At 49.1% G+C, this 17,337-nt stretch overlaps 1 protein-coding gene across 1 annotated transcript in view; it reads left to right on the top strand.

The window, feature by feature from the left end:
- Positions 1 to 615: 615 nt before the first annotated feature.
- The window catches only part of LOC144932431 (synaptotagmin-2-like), a 302,182-nt gene continuing 285,460 nt past the window's right edge, over positions 616 to 17,337 (top strand). The window contains exon 1 of the mRNA XM_078856484.1: positions 616 to 978. The gene's annotated coding sequence lies outside the window, so the exon portion shown is untranslated. The remainder of the gene's footprint in view (positions 979 to 17,337) is intronic.

Here is a 17,337-nt window from a genome sequence, read left to right as displayed (position 1 = left end):
TTTATTTGTAGCTCAATGGATGTGTCCCCGGCCTGTATGTTAGTTATTCACGAACGGCGCCCTCTCTCTTCGCCTCTTGCTTGAATTCAACACATTCGTCAATAGCACTGCCCTAAATATATTGTACATATAATATACGACGATCCAGGCAACGATCCTTCTTCACAGCACATAGGCCCAGCCTTTCGGGCATTATCCCTTCTTTTCACAGCCAGCACAGCAAAGCTGGCCTCTCTCTCTCTCTCTACGATGTGATCTTAAGTAGGAGCACTGCCCCAAAACGTCGCCATATTAAAGGCAGTCTTATTAATAGTATTATTGATGTCTCGAGTTGTATTTGTTCGTTTTGTTATTCGTGCTCGTGTACCAATGTCCAACGTTTGGCCATCGCCAAACATCTCCTGGCTCGACTTTGTGCGCCTCCTAAGGCGCGGCGTTCGTCGTTGTTAGGTGTGGCACAACCCATCCTGCCTGTCCCAACACACCCCCCACCACCCACCTACCCTACCCACCAGCTACCCCCACTCCACACACCTCCCACCACCACCTCCAGTAGCAAACAGCAGCAGCGGTAAGGGGGTGGGCGACGTCACGCGCTGAGAGGGGGTGGCTACAATCAGCACCACGGTCAGCGCCCCAGTAGCGACTGGGAGAGCGTGTGCTTCGCTCCGCTCCCAACTCTTTCTCTCTCGTCGTCGTCGTCTCTCTCTCTCTCAGCACCACGGTCAGCGACTCAATAGCGACTGGGAGAGCGTGTGCTTCGCTCCGCTCCCAACTCCCACCCTCTCTTCTTTTCTCCTCTCTCTCTCTCTCAACTGACTCGTTCCCTCTCTCTCTCTCTCTAATCCCCGCGGGCAGAGATAACGCTAAACCGGGGGGAGGGGGGGCATCATCATCATCATCCAACAACAACAGCGGCAAGATCATCACATTCAGCAGCAGCAGCAGCCCAACGAGCACCTCCTCCTATATTCAACTGTGAGTACCAAAAACAAAAAGTCTGTCGCTCTACACCGTTATAATAATTACTCGTTCTGCTTTCAGGGTTATTCTTCAATCGAATATCAACCGACGATCGTCTCGATACTTTTTTGCACCCCGCCCCCGTCCGCCCGCCTGTGCCGCAGTGTAAAGAGCGATGATTGTGGGGTATCCGCAGTAGCGTTACGCACGGTGAAACTTAATAACGCGCCCAAAGGAGAGCACGCGATGTTATGTAATTGACGGTCAGGCCAGCCGAACGATCTGTGTGTGTGTGTGTTTTTTTTTGTTCACATCTCTAGGGAGGGCACGACATTACTGGATTTTTTTGGGGGGAAAGGAAAACTCCTTTGTTCTTAGAGCGTTTAAAAATTATACGTGTATAAATTAATATTAATTAAAATCACAATGGGGCCCGTCGCTCTCGACTTAAGTGAGCACTTGGCGAAGCTCAGCGTAAAGCGATTGGATTAACATTGCGCGCACGTGTGCGCGTGTGTGTGTGTGTCACATGCGCAGTGTCCTTGCGCGTGCGTGCGCGTGCGTGCGCGCGCGCGTGCGCGTGTGTGGAGAGCGGTCGTGTAGCGGTAAGCGCGTTGTGCCACGAACTGGGCTACCCGAGTTCGATTCCTGCTCACGGCCAACACCAGTGACGATTATTTGATCCGGTCCTGGGCCTCCCCTAGGTCGTCTCAGCCTAAAATTAGTACCTGGTGCAGTTTGTAAACATTGCGACTAGGGATACAAAGGCGGCCGGGCGTTGTGTTGGCCATGCACCCCCTCGTGTGCCGTGTCGGCCTTCATAGGTGCTCGCTAACAGCACTTGCCCCTACAGTCTGGTAAAGGCGATACGGGGGAGGGTTTTTGTCTTGTCTTTGTGCGTGTGGATGTGTGGGGGGTGTGTGTGTGCGGGTGTGTGCGGGTGTGTGCGTGCGTGATTGTTTCGAATATGCTGATGGTTGCAGTTTCTTTTATAGATCCCGTTGAAAGAAAAAACAACAACTCTCGAACCAATGCAATAAAAACATATATTAAGATGCATGGGAAATCGTAGCTATATATATTTAAAAAAAATTGTACTCTAAATAAAAAAATCACGGAATTTAGAAAAAAATATATTCGCTAAAAATGCAATATACAATTCCACCCCCAGTAAATTCGCACACACATTGTGTGTTAGTAAATGAACGTATTGCTCGTCGTCAAGCGACTGCTGGATGATTGGACGAAGGTCTTCCCTTCTCATTTTATAAATGGAGGTTGATTGACCTTCATTACGTTGGCCAATGCGGATTGATGAAAGGGGGGGGGGGGGGCGAGTGGAAGGTGGGGGGAGGGGAAGTGGGGGTCGGAGCGGCGGGGGCAGAACCGGTTTACATATTGCTCCCCACTGGTGGTTAATCGTGGCCAGGAATCGATTGGATGGCGCGGTTCGCTACCCACCGCTCTACTCGCTCCTCCACTCCGTGGTTTGCTATTCAAGCAAAGTTGATGACATCTTCTCTGTTGGGGCGAACGGGTGAAGTGCTTCCCGTCTGAACGTGAATATTGGGGTGGCGAGCATCTCCTGCAGTAGGTCCCACTGCAGGTGTCGAGAATCATCCCACGACTTGCGATGGCAAAGAGCAAAAACTCTCCAGATGACAACCACGGTTGACTTTACAAGTCATGCTGTGTAATTGAAAGGAAGTTCGTGCATAATAAAATGCGTAAAAAAAAACCCCCACTACATCTGTCTACATATAAAAACGAATCAAACGTTCTCATGAATGTTGTAAATATGGAAATATTTTCCATGATCAAAAACCAAACGAACCACAACAGAGGCACAGTTAGTACCTGAGTCATGTATGGTGCAGAAAGGCAGTTTTTGTTTTTACGTTTGGTGAGAGAGATATTGCCAAATCGTTGATGGTTTCCACCAAATTCTGCATTATATTTCCGCCAAGACTTGTGACGACAATCGCCCTTCTGCAAACAGACGAATTAATTGTTATACCCTTGAAATCCTGTGGAGTGCCCCCACCAATAAAGATTTGGCCCGTCTTGTTGGCACACCCCGGGGTATATCTGTTCTGCCTAAATTATTCAAATGCCACGCAGTCGCGATAGAGAGTTCAGTCAAATAGAACAATGTGACATTCAACTTTTCAGATTTAAGCATGCCATCACCAAAATCGAACCCCGATTCGAAACGAGTGCCGCGTTGACGTGGCGCGCACCGCGACTGGCATGCACCTCGTCACGAGTGCACACAAGATCGATGCGTGGACATCGTCACAGCGGAAACAAGATTGACGAGCGGAGATGATGGCCATTGCACGGATTTCAACTGAAGATTTCCGTTCGTTATGGGGTCCTCGTAAGCCAAGGATTTGCACGTCGGTACTCATCACTACCAGCACCTTTTGTTAACCATTTGGTGCGCTACTTTGTGAAGAAGGGCCCTTGCCAGAAACGTCGCCTATTGGTTTCGACGTAAATGCAACATGCACTGGTTTTAGATGGAGGTTCATGGAAAGGGATGAAGGGTTTCCGATAGTAATAAGGGTTAAGGATATCGCGCAAGTAATTAGGTTGGAGATTTAATTAGGAAAATAACAATTAATTGATTCGCTAATTGAAATTGATTCTTACAATCAGATAAATGCATCAAATTGTGCATGGCAAAATCAATTATTTCCAATTAATATGTTTATAACTGGAGCGCTAGCAAACAGCACAATGGATAATGCGCTGCACTTTAAACCCAACTGCACCTGAGTTTGTACCCCGACCAGAGCTAACACGAGTGACGAGTGATATCTAAATTAGTCATGAATGCCCCTGGACTCCTTTAACAACCTGTAATGACCAGCATGGTGAAGTATGGTCGAACTACCCCCAGGTGGGGGGAGGGGAAGTATTTGTCCAGCAGTGGCACGGCAAACGGATTGCGATTTAGATATGTAAGCAAGCTTAATTTTTTTGTATAATTTGCATCTTTGTGCCACCATTGATTCCACCAACACCATGACAGTCCAATCAGAAGGGACATTTGAATCGAAGCGTGACCCCCAATCCTGACAATTGTATCCAATTGTGCGGAGGGTGCCAATATTTACATCCCTCTTGAGGATAAATAACAGCCGTATTTGTTTAGCAAGCCTGACTGCTGCTGATAGGATCCAAAATCTCTAAACTTCTCCAGTTTGCTTGCTCAAACACATGCTGCCGGTTGATATCTGTCTAGGAAACCATGAGGTCAGTGCAGTGAAAATATGTATGGGGTTTTTTTTAATGGGGAAATAAAAAAGAGGTCAATTTGCTTATTTATTTTTTTTAACCAGAATGTTCCACAACGGTGAATATCGAATTTTATTATTCCGTTTTTCTTTTCGCCGCACTCACATGCCCCTGCAGTGTAGAGGCAATGCTCTCACCAACAGCAACTTGGCGAATCAGCAGTATTCATTTAACAGGTCCGAAATGCTGATAAAAACCAAAAAAGGACGAAACCAGTCCAGAGTTTGTCTGATTCAACACATGCTGATAAACAGCTGCTTGAACCCGCATGGTGCCGGGGGATGCTCTCATCCAGCCGTGGAATGACAGAGGCCTGTGAATGTGCTGGACGTGCCATTTTTGGTGCTGGGCATAGAGATAGGCGGAGACAGACGGTGGCCTGTTGTGGGGATGGGTGACAGTCTGTGGAGCCGGTGGCGCAACGATGAGCGCACTGCGCTACGAACCAGATCACCTGAGTTCGATTCTCAGCCGTGGCTGACATCGGTGGCGAATCTGAAGCGATCCTCGACTCCGCCTGCGCGAAACCCCGCGCTGGTGAAACGTGGTGAAGCGTGGTGAGGTATGGTGTCACAGAAAGTAAAAAGAAGAATCCCTACACGACCGACACGGTCATGGGGGAGGCCATCATCCAGCAGTGGACCCACAAACGGCACTGTCTCACTCGTACTTTGTTGACAGAACTGCAACATTTATTTATTCATACCGGAGGAATCCGACGAGCTATAAAACTCGTCCCCCCCCCCGCCACACATGTTCAGTCGACACGACGGCCACAACGCGAGACGTTACGACGACTAAAGCGGGGGCCGGCTGCGCCCGAACCACGCAGAACCCAGAGCAGGAGGAGGAGGGGGTGGGGGGGGGGCGCGAGGCGAGGCGGTGACCAATCTGCTCAGACATTCGTCACCGCTTCGCCCTCCTCAGCGCTTCCCTCCTCCTGCACGAGACTCACTGCAGAGAGCGGCCTGGCGGATTGGAGGTGGGGGGCGGGGGGAGCGCAGGTGGGGGGGTGGGGGTGGTCGTGGGCGTCCCACGGAGGCAAGGGGGGGGGGCCCTGGGTTGCCGCATGCGTGGACTCTGGGATGGCTGGGGCGCGTGCGAGCAATGCGGCGTGGCGCTCGGCGCGTCCCTCGGCTTACGACGAAATCAGCCGCTTTCGATCGGCAGCCCACCACGGTCGTTTCCACTCCTGCGCTCTCTCTCTCTCACTCTCTCTCTCTCACTCTCTCTCTCTCACTCTCTCTCTCTCACTCACTCTCTTTTTATGCTCGGTGTAGTCGGCACTTTGCTTCGTTCATCATTTTTTTTTCTCAATGCTTTGCTTTATGTGCCCCCCCCCCCTGTTTAAATGAAAGATTTCACGGAAAATGTCACGCTCTGCTCTGCTCCTTCTTACCCCTTCCCTCTCTCTCTACCCCGTCTCTCTACCCCCCCTCTCTCTACCCCCTCTCTCCCTACTATATATCTATGTTCCCCCTGTTTTCTATGTATTTTTTTACTCTCACTCTCTCTCTCTCACCCTCTCACTCTCTCTCTCTCTCTCTGTTTTGTGTATTCCTCGCGTCGACCCGCAACGGCCGCCGCGGGGTTTTGCGTTCGCGGGACGACGGTGAGCGACGAATGTTGCCGCGGAGGTCGCGGGAAGAAAAAACGTCGACTTTGAATGCGTTCGAAAGTCAAATCTTGGGAAATAGTTGTGACAAGAAAAAAAATAACCGCATTCGATTTAAGCGCTTCCCTTTATCGTTTTGTTTCGACAAAGGGGGGTGGGGGGGTAGGGGGTGGGGGTACGTCACGTACATGACTGTCCTCCACGGAATTTCACCGATAATTACCGAGTCGAAATCGCATCCTTACACATGACTAATGTGCACACGGTCCGCATATCGATAATCCCCTTAACTTAAATGCCGGAGCAGCGTTTAAGCCGGGATGATTTGTTATCGTTTTGTGCATTGCTGCAACTTTCAGGAGCTCGCTGGGCTTGAGCAGCGATGTCTCGGAACGCGCGACGCTCCGAGAGTTCCTTGGCATGCCCTGAGCTGGGCATGACACAATGACGAACTCACAGAGAACAGCTGAGTTGTCCTTGGCAGTTTGCACTCCCAAGACAAACGTACGGCAATCCACGTCGAATTATTATACCTGCTGGAAATGCCAATGGATTTAAGTTCGAAATGAAGATAGAAAAAAAAGATGGTTCACTTAAATGTTAAACCGCGTGCTGCTATGATTGATATTTCAAAAGGAAATGTCCATTCGGAAATGTCACAGAGCAGTGCAGTCCTCCATGTTAGTGAACAGCCCCAAGAATTGGACATCATAGAGCAACCGTATGCCTCTGATATCGCTTCCCAGTGACCGCTGTTCCACATCGTAGGGGTCATTACTTTCCCAGCCACTCCGTCACTGAGATTGTAACTGTGCTTTGCGTGAGTCAGAGTCGTATCTTTTAATTTACCAGAGCTGGCCTTTAGCCAAATTGGGTGGAGAAGCACATTTGACGCGCGCAGTCATTGCTGACCGTGCTGAAACCAGCAACTTGCTGCACTTGAGGAATCCGTCATCACTGGAACCCAGGATTTCAGTGATGCCACCTCAGGGCTCTGTCAGACATCGGAGCCACCTATGTCGACGCATTTAAACACTTTTAAGCAGCGAAACCCAAGGGACAGGGTTTCACTTTCTGAGACTCAACAGCCGTTGAAAGTTATTCGTTAAAAGCCCACTGGGTGATGGACAGATACGTACTCATCTGGTCATTAATTCATTGCTACTTTACATTCCATTTGTGCAATATTGATGAATGGTTCAACGCTGTTTGTGACGGGGCCTTTCCTATAGTACTGCCAACCTCCAAAGATTTCCCAGTAAAAAAAAAACACAATTGCCAAATTAGTGGGGAAAAAAATACCTCCCAAATTATCTACTTGTGAGAAAAAAAAACGACGACATAGCAACATCGCCCCCTAACGTCGAGACAATATCAGCGCGTGAACCACAGCCCCGTCACGACAGCCAAGCCGCGTGCTGGGAGGACGGCGAAAATGCGAAATAATAAATGCAGTAAATCTTAATTATCGTTCAAAGCTGCTGAAAAAAAATATTGGTCTGGCAGGCCAATCCTCTGAAGGATCTGAGCCTTACTTTCTTTGGGTATTAAACTGAGCCTTGTGTGTATTCTTATATATTATTTTAAGGCATTTAATTATTCTTATGCCCTGGAAAATTGCACGTAAGGCACTTAACGGTAATTGTGACGACAGTGGGAGATACATCAAAGTCGGCCTATCCAGTTACCCTGTTTATTTTCTCTGCGGTCGTTCTCCGTTAGCCTTTGATTGCATGATGATGATGAATATATTTTTTTATCATACTATAAGAACTCTCTTCCCAGTCCATCCCCCGAATGGACGGCACTCGCGCAAGTTGAATGGTTCCCATTGTACTCGATGAAGCATACTTGGACCTTGCATAAATAACGCTTCAGAGCCGCCAGAGAGCCCGACGGGTATATTAAAGAGGGATGGGCGTACAGGTGCTCGATAGTCACCACATCACTTGCTCGTGCCCCAGGGGTCCGCGAGACTCGTTGAGCAATCCGTGTCTGCGTTATGTATGCATACGACCCGTTTGGCCTTCATTTAGCACGCACGTGGCAATTTTAACGGAGTGCCGTATTTATGTGTTTCATTTTCAATATTTTATGTATCTATTACCCCACCTGCACGTCCCTTATTAGACCAACTAGAGGCATACGGTTTGTGTGAATGTGTGAGTGCTAATGCGCGCGTGTGTGTGCGTGTGTGTGTGTATGCGGCGGCGCTATGGAGAGCGGTCGTGTAGCGCGCTGCGCTACGAACCCGGCGACCCGAGTTCGATTCCCGCTCACGGCCAACATCGGTGACGATTATTTGAACCGTTTCCCCTAGATCGACTCGGCCTCAAATGAGTATCTGGTGCAGTGTGCAAACATCGCCGTCGGCGATCATCACGCTCGAGCTGCCCGCTCACGCTCCTTCGACGTTCCCACGTGGTGCCTCTAACGTGTTCTTTGATCCACGTGTTCCTCTTCGTGTGTGTGTCTCTCTCATTGGAATTCCCAGCGTGCTCATCTTCGAAAATTTTTGACAGAAAGCCCCTTATTCCCCCCACCCACCACCTTCCTCCCATCAAATATGCGCGCCGCCTTTGCAATCAGTACACTTGTTGCGAACTGAACTGACGTGTGTTTTAATTAGGGCCCAATCTCAGGAACTGGAGCATCTGAGCTCGAAGCTCGCAGACAAGGAAGAAGAATACAACACGTGCACGGGGTCCATTCATAAACACTAGACCAGTTTTAAATACCAAGGCCGTAATTATAATATATATTGGGGAGGATACATCCCCCCCCGAATATTGAAATATACTCAAAATGCCCCCCCCAATATATTGCTATCAAATAGATTTCTGTTTATATGATTGTGGTTATGGTTGTACTTTATTAATCCCCAATCTCTGCCATTACATACAATGAAACAAGAAAAGGTAAAAAAGAAAAAACAGCAATGTAATACAATACACTATTAGACATTATTGTAGAAAATAAATAAAAAGTCCATCCTGTGTGTTAGTGAATTTTTTTCAATATTTTAGGCAGGAAATGGCAGGAAATTCGTTTTCAAATTTTGATTTTTTTTTTTTCTGGGGGGAGGACGACGACCCCCAGACCCCCTGGAAGATTTTGTTCCCCCCAATGTTGACTCCATGGCTACGGCCTTGACCTGAGCCCAGAACGGCAATGAATGACCTCTGCCACCCCCCACCACGACTTCCACAAACAAAATCCCCCCCTCCCCCACGCCCCACTCCTCCGCCTGCCCTGATGAGTCCGCTGTGCCTCGCACCCTCGATGTCGCTGGTAAACACAGTCCGGAACGTCAGGTGGCTGCGCAGCGGATGATGTGAGGGAATGTGCGGAGTAAAAAACATTATTTTTATATTTCGATTTAAAGCTTTCGTGACTGCAGGGATTCATATGCTTGGATCTTTCGGTAAAGTCACGTAGAAGGGAAATAATAAAATAATGAAAATCAAACTTAATAAATTCTCACGACGTTTTGGCGACAACACAAGCAGCCGTCCTCAGGTGTAGGACGCTGTCTTTATCTGTTCTTGACTTTACCGAAAGATCCAAGAATATTGTTGTTATATATAAACAAAACTGATGCGTGTTGTAACAAAAAATAAATGTGTCCGCCCTGTGAATACGCTAATCGCTACGAGCTCAAAAGGAACCCTAATGCGGTATTATGTAAGGTGTCGATTAACGTTCATAATATAGTTTTTTGGGGGGTTAGATCGCGTAAATATGCACGTTGCATATCGATGTGATGACGTCACTCGTGAGTCCTTCACAAGTGATGTGATGACGTCACTCGTGAGCGCTTCACAAGCGATGTGATGACGTCACTTGTAAGCTCTATTTAAGGAACGAAACGGGAGGATTTTTCTACAAATGTGGCTGTCCGCCTGATGAAGCTAGCTGTAATTACTGGCGAAACGTCGTACTCAGATTGTAAATGTGGATTCACTCTCCAACACACCGGCGTGCTGTACTGGTAACGAATTGGCCACGTTCTGTTTACGTGACAAACCTTACTAATTAGCTGTGTCGGGTGGTGGCGGGTTTAACGACACATTTATACGTACGCGCTCTAACCCCAAAACAACCTGTATTATGGATGATATTGGTCGTCAAAGCCCTACTACGTGCTAAACTCTCTTAACGATCGGAAACACACACGCGCTCACACAAACTCTAATGGCTTCCAAAAACGCCACATCGCTTAAAATGTGGCGACCTTCAGGGATTTCGCTACGAAAGTCAACAAAAAACCCCCGCACAAATCTCAATGTGTCCTCTTTAATTTCCCGAGGCCTCCAGCCGCACGCCACCCCCATTATGAGGTTTTACAGTATTGTGAGTGTGCGTGGTGTGTAGTGAGGAGCGGTGGTGCAGCCGTCAGCGCTATGCTGCGCTACGAACCTGGCCACCCGGGTTCGATTCCCGCTCATGGCCAACACGATTATCTCAACCGGTCCTGCGCCTCCCCTAGGTCGACTCAGCCTCAAATGAGTACCTGGTGCTGTGTGTGTAGAAAACATCGCCGCTAGGGAGACAAAGGCGGTCGGGCGTGGCGCTGGCCACCCACCCCCATGTGTGCCACAGTGCCGGCCTTCATAGGTGGTGCAGCTCGCTAACAGCACTTGCCCCAACAGTCTGTTCCAGGCTGTACGTGGGGGGTGGGGGGGCGGGTGTCTTTGCGTCGTGAATGTAATGCGTGTGGCAGCTCGAGTCAAGAAGTAATCGCGAAATGGAAGCGGCCGCGTGGGCGGAGGAGGAGGAGGAAGGGGGGAGAACCACAACGTGGACGACGAATCCGTAAAGTGGATTGAGCAATCTTTTTTTCTTTATTTTGCTTGCGCTTGCAGGGCATGGCAAGGAAGAGAGAGCGTTAAACATCGCGTAAGACTCTTATCGCCGTATCCGGAGACCTGCGTTTGATTAAAACTGTCAATTAAATATTATTTTTTAAATTTTTTAATTGATTTTTATTTGCTTCATTGATACACTTTATTTGATTTGATTCGCTTTTGTCGATTTACGGTGGCTCAGGTCACTCTTGCACGTGAGATTATACCGCTCTCTTGAGTTCTCACCGCCTGCTTAAACACAACTTGGAACTTGACTCCACTGCTGGATGAAGCCCCCACCCCATAACCCCCCTCCCCCCCACCCCTTCATGCCGTGTCCATCACAGGGCTACGAGTAATTAGCTTTGCGCTGTGATATTTAAATATAGCAGCAGCAGCAGCAGCATCAGCCGTGGTTTATCGACTGCGCTCCCCAAGCCGGACAGGCGGTTGAGGGTAGGAGTGGAGTACGGTGGTGGATCTTGCTGGACTGCTGCCCTCTGCTGACCACCTTGTAGCATGGGCCCTGCATCGACCTATAGCAACCTGGCATGCATAGTTGCCGTGCCCTCATCTCGGCTCAACGCTACTCCGCTCCCACGGGCTGATGAGACATGGGCGCGTTCCGGTTTATTTGGTCAAAAGGCACTTGTGTAATGTCTACAATAGAATTACTGTGATGAGAATAATGTGTATTACGTGTAGGCATTATCTGAAATGTGCGAGGCTGGAGTCGCAGAAGAAGGGAATGGGAGGTAAGGAATGTTGTCTTGAGATGTTGGTGGTTATGGCAGGGTCAAGGTGAAAGCCACCGGAAATTCTTATTTTATTTACGATGTCATTTTTTTTTATTACCTTGGAGAAGGCGAAACATCTCCGGAAATGCCTGTGTCGCGAGGATAGGGCATTTGTCATTCGAAGCAGCTCACGGGAGAGACAATCAGGGGGACAAAGACAGATTTCCCCTACAGCCATACAGAGAATGTTGGGACTTGTATTGTTAGCGAGCACCAATTTAAGCCTGAATGATGAAATGACACTGTATGCCAGCACCAGGCCCGACCGCCTTTGTCTTCTCGGTGCCGATGTTTTACACACCGCACCAGGTACTCATTTGAGGCTGAGTCAATCTAGAGGAGGCCCAGGACCGGTTCAAATAATCGTCACCGGTGTTGGTGGCCGTGAGCGGGAATCGAACTCGGCTCTCCATTTCGCAAATAAAAATATCCCCCGTATAGCCTGAACAGACTGTCGGGGCAAGTGCTGTTAGCGAGCACCTATGAAGGCCGGCACGGCACACGAGGGGGTGGGTGGCCAACACCACGCCCGGCCGCCTTTGTCTCCCCAGTGGTGATGCTTACACACTGAACTCGAGTCGCCGGGTTTGCACCGTAGCGCGTTAACCGCTGCACTACCGCGCACGCGCACACACGGACGCACATTTTCGCTCATTCTAACCATGTGGGCCGGGTGGCAATGGCTCACAGGGCTTGGCGCCCCTCAAACCGATTCACCAATTTCCAGTTAAACGCAGCCCAATGCCTCGAAGGGCCGACTCGGCGAGAGGGTGCAAGGGTCCCCCCACCAGCATTACACGTGCTGGAGCAACGCGATCGGTGAACACGTGACCTGAACCCCCCCCCCCCCTTCGGTCAACCACGTGACTCCACCGGTGGCATCCCTTGTACTCTCTCGTTTTAACATTTTATTTTTTTTGCTTTACATAACGAAAACAAAATGATGAAGAATGGTCGCATCCCCCCCCCACCCACCAGGAATGATTCAGTCCCGTAAATAATGAGGTTACGCGCAGCCTACGACTCCAATGCACGTGCAGGCACGCTGGCACACAGCGGAATGTTGTTAAACTTTATATATATATACTTTTTAAAAAGGCCCGCATAGCTATATCATGGGACTTTTTTTAGCCAGTATCATGTTCACTGCAAATACGCGTGTTTCATGCAGACGTGATTCCTTCCAACAATTATCAATGTGGTGTTTGAACATCTTAACACCTTTTTAATTGCCAGACACGTACAGTTTGAAAGTATATTATTGCCAATCTTTGCACACACACACACACAAAGACAAAGATCCCCCGTATAGCCTTAACGTACTGTTGGGGCAAGTGCTGTTAGCGAGCGCCTATGAAGGCCGGCACTGTGGCATATGAGGGGGTGGGTGGCCAGCACCACGCCCGGCCGCCTTTGTCTCCCTCGTGACAAATGTTTACACACCGTATTAGGTACGCACGTCGCTCATGGTTCGCTGGGCGGTGGTGGCGTTGGGGAGGGGGTTTCGTTTCGCCGAAAGCTTGCGAGGCGTTCTCACACGGACCGTTGGATGGACAAATGAACCGACGAACGTAAAAATTCTCCGGAGCATCACGGTAAAAGGAGCTCATCAACTCCGTATTAAAAATAATGTTTGAAGTGTGTACCGTACCAACCGTGGGGGGTTTTTCCCCCTCCACATTTTAGAATCAACGCGCGTTTAGATTATTCGGCTGCTGTAAATGTCCACACGGTAAGCCACTTCGTTGGGCTATCATTTTGTTGCCAGGTCACTTCTGAAAAAAAAGTGCTGTGTAGCTCAGTGGGCTCTTCCTGGTAAAATAAAAAAGAATAGTTGAATGTGCACACGTGTACTGTTGGCACAGCAGGGGGTACAGCTTGGTGCATCTACCAGTCATCTCAGTCTGCCAACCCATAGCACCTGGATCTGTCCAGAGACCTCCTGTCAGGGAGCCTTCGACACTTCACTTGGCCTCAAAGTGCACCTGGCCTGGCACAGGCGCCGTGGTGACGAATGGTGGCTGTGTTGGTATCGGTGTGTGTGTGCTTGTGGAGGTGCTCGCTAACAGCACTTGCCCCTACAGTCTGTTAAGGCTATACGGGGGATCTTTGTCTTTGTCTTGTGTGCTTGTGGATGGCACTCATCTGTGTCGGCCTTCCTGAGCCATTGCTATAAATTCCACATTCCTATTCCGGGGGACTAATCGAACAACTAATATCGATTCGCTACAACGCGCAATCGTATTTCGTTGATCTGCTCACAAATGAACTTGCTGTGTAAACACCCCTCCCCTCCCCCACCAATTCTGGATTTGAACTTCTGAACCGTGGGTCCGGGCGCATCAGCCGCTCCACGAACTCGCCGTGAAGCCGGTTATTGAAGAGTAACTTTCGCATCAAAGGCAACAACAACAACAAGAATAACAAGAAAGTGTCTGTCGGCTCAATTGAACGTGGGGGCAGCACTCATCCCAGTGGGTGGGCCCTGTCGAACAACAGCAGCCCTCTGTTTATTGAGAATAGCTCGACTCGGTCTCCATTCTCACGTTTAGCGGGGGTCAGGGTTCTTGCCGGAGGGGGGGGGGGTATGTTTGTTGAATTGCTTCGTGTGAGTGGGCTCGTCGTGTTTGATTGCGTAGTGGTCGAAGTGCAGGGGGGGATGACCTCCGTGCATACATACTTAGGAGGTGCACTTAATGTGGAACATTTGTATTGAGTGCCTGTAACAGATCACAACCACACCCCCATCCAACCCGCAGTGTCCAAACCACGGTTCCACCACAAAGACAAAGGTGGCCGGTATAGCCTGAACGGGAAAGTGTTGTTTTGCGAGCACCTATGAAGGCCGTCGACTCTTTCTCCCCAGTGCTGCCTGTTTACACACCGCATCAGGTACTCATTTGAGGCTGAGTCGACTTAGGAGATGCCCAGGAAGGGGACAGATATCCGCCACTGTTATTGGTCATGAGTGGGAATCGAACTCGGGTCGCCGGGTTCGTAGCGCGGCGCGCTCACCGCTAGCCTAGACGATGCACACCTCGCTCGCTCACTCGCTCACTTTGGGTGTCCGCTTTTATTAGGAGCTGTAACAACTTAGGTTGCGCACAAATGTGCAGATGATGGTGTTTTCTTTACGGCTGTGAGGGAGATTCCGTCCTCATGTTGTCATTGTTCTGGGCTTATAAATAATGCAGTGGCCGCCGGGGCTGTTTTGCAATCTGCCACCAACAGCTTCCCCCCTTGGAAATGGATCATTTCGCAAAGTATTCTGTTTTTGTCCGCGACCACTCTATGTGAGGAGATACTCGTGAAACATGAGCCGCCTCTGGTTACTTCATCATTTGAGGGTTTTTAGAACTAAAGTAACGCAATCTCTCGTACAGAACTCAAGCCTAAGGTCAAAAGGTCACGTTCTCACACCTCGCCATGTCAACGTCACCACTTCGCAGGCCTGCTGTTACGCCAGCGGTTGTTGCCTGCGCTATGTGCAATGAGAGCTGGATTGACCGTGATGCTTAAGCAAGCCTGACTCTGCATGATGACCACACTGAGTGTCGAAATCGATCCAGCGTTTTGCTTCGTATTAAACCAATTCTTCAGGACAAAACAACGGAGAGATTCATCGCTCCCAGAATGCCGTGCGAGCTTGTAGGCTTATTTACCGAGAGACTTACGATGGCGACTGCAAATAACCGACATTTGTAGTTGTTCGCAGCCCTTTGTCAATCCACTGCTGGATGAACCGCTGACCCGAGCCACGTCCGTGGCTTATGGGAGATTTCACCCCACACACTTGGCCACGCTGCTCCGTGCGTGGGTTGCTGGGGGTTGCCCGGACCGGTTCGAACATCGCTCTTTACCGAATGTCAGGCGTCGCCTGGTCTCAGCAGCTTCACCGTGCATCCAGTGTGCTATCCGCCGTGTCACCACTCCACCCAAACTGCTGTACGTATAATATTTGAATGTCAGTTGATTAGCACGCCACTGGAGCCATGGCACTTTAAATCTAGACTGAAAACTAATTTCGTTTAAACGGCGTTTTGCGTTCAGTTCGTTGTCCTTCCCCCGCACCTCCGATTTGTAGCCAAACGTGCTGATTGGAGGTGCCGGGGAAGGAGAACACCACAAATGGGATCAACGGTATTTACTTTTTGGCAGTCTAATTGCAAGCAACGTGTTGCTTTGAAATGGTTGCTCGCTCAAGCTTAGCCAGCAATAGGATGGGCCTGGTTGCATTGTTTGTAATGGGATAAGATGGAAAAAAAACTGGTTAGGCGGGTCCATTTCATAACCAAAATGAAACAAACACTCCTCTCGATAAATATATAAGAGTAGACAAAAAACCCCGCACACCGTGCGCCTAATCGGCAGAGAGGGTGAGTGAATGCAGTGCGCGTTACAAGTTGAAATTCTGCTTTTGTATTTTTTTATTGGCGTCCTCTGATCTAACACCGTTTTAGACGAGGCTCAAAAGAAAGCTGTCTCTGGTGTGGACCAATCAGTTTCAAGGACAATGCATATATTATCAGAGTATGTTTTTTGTTAGGCATTCTGACCACAAGTATTGTGGTTAATACAGACATGATTCCTTGTAAAAGGTTTCAGTTTGGTATTTTAACATCTTAACACCTGTTTTGTTGCTATAAAAAAGGGGGAAACGTATTCTCATTATTTTTTATCATTATTATTAATATCGTTAGCCGTGCCCCTTGACCCTGCTTCATGCCTGAACCAGATTTAGATAATTCTGTGACGCCGTTGCGTCACAGTGCGATTGCAGCTCGGCACGGCAAAGAGCCAGTGGGGAAATTGAAAAAAAAAACACACCCGTACCACGAACTTCCCGTGCTGACTTGGCACGGTATGTGTCAGTGGAAAATGGGCAAAGAGGAACGTTTTTTCCTCCCTGGTTCTCACTCACATCTGCACGCATCCCGTCTGCCAAGCTTCCTCTTATTTACTTGTATTAAGAGCCTTAAACTGGAGTGAATGGCAGGCGTTAATATTGAATGAGGGATCCTTTTGAACGTAATATTTTTTTTTAAAGGAAATGTTTAATTCCCTTTCAAGTTTTTTTTTTTTTAAAGCGGCTTACGCCCCTCGTCACGGTTGTGGTGTTCGTGATACGAGGACTGTTTTGTGGAAATTCACATTAAAGGAGTTTCTGTGAACGTGATAGATTCGTTTGGGATAACAAACAATAATTATCCACAGTTGTCAATCGATGTTCAAGCATACTTCACCAATCCGGTCATTGTGAGTTACTGATCCGGTCATTGTGAGTTACTGAAGGGAAGAAGAGGCCCTGTACCAGTTCAGATATCCCTCGCCGCTGTACGATTGTGTGCGCGTGATGAGAGTGGTGGCGCAGTGCTTAGCAGCACACTGTAGTACCAAACAATTCCGGTTTTCCCGAGTTCAATTCCCGGCCATGGTTAACATCAGTGGTAAGTGGCATGCCGATTCTAAATCGTTGAGAGAATAAACCCCGGAGGACCCAGAAAAAAATCAACGCGACCACGGGGGAAAGAGACGCAGACTCCGAAAATATACAGCAGGCGTCAAGGGTCGGGATCGAACCCACGACCTCCTGCATACCAGGCGAGGGAATTAACATCTCGCCACCGCGGCGCCCCCCTGTCATAAGTTCCATGCGGTGGCTGGCTCTGAACCCGGCTCTTTTGTGACGTTTCGAAACCTCTCGTGTGGTGGCGTGGGCAACATCAGCAGTGGAGAGGCGAAAGCAACTGCTTTACGCCCCAGGCCTCTACCACTTCACGTGCCATGCCGCCCCTTAAAATGCCCGCTCGCT

This window comes from Lampetra fluviatilis, chromosome 5, assembly GCF_964198595.1.
Source record: "Lampetra fluviatilis chromosome 5, kcLamFluv1.1, whole genome shotgun sequence".
Classification (NCBI taxonomy): Eukaryota; Metazoa; Chordata; class Hyperoartia; order Petromyzontiformes; family Petromyzontidae; genus Lampetra; species Lampetra fluviatilis.
Note: the sequence above shows the minus strand (reverse complement) of the source record. Positions and strands in the feature narration are given on the sequence as shown.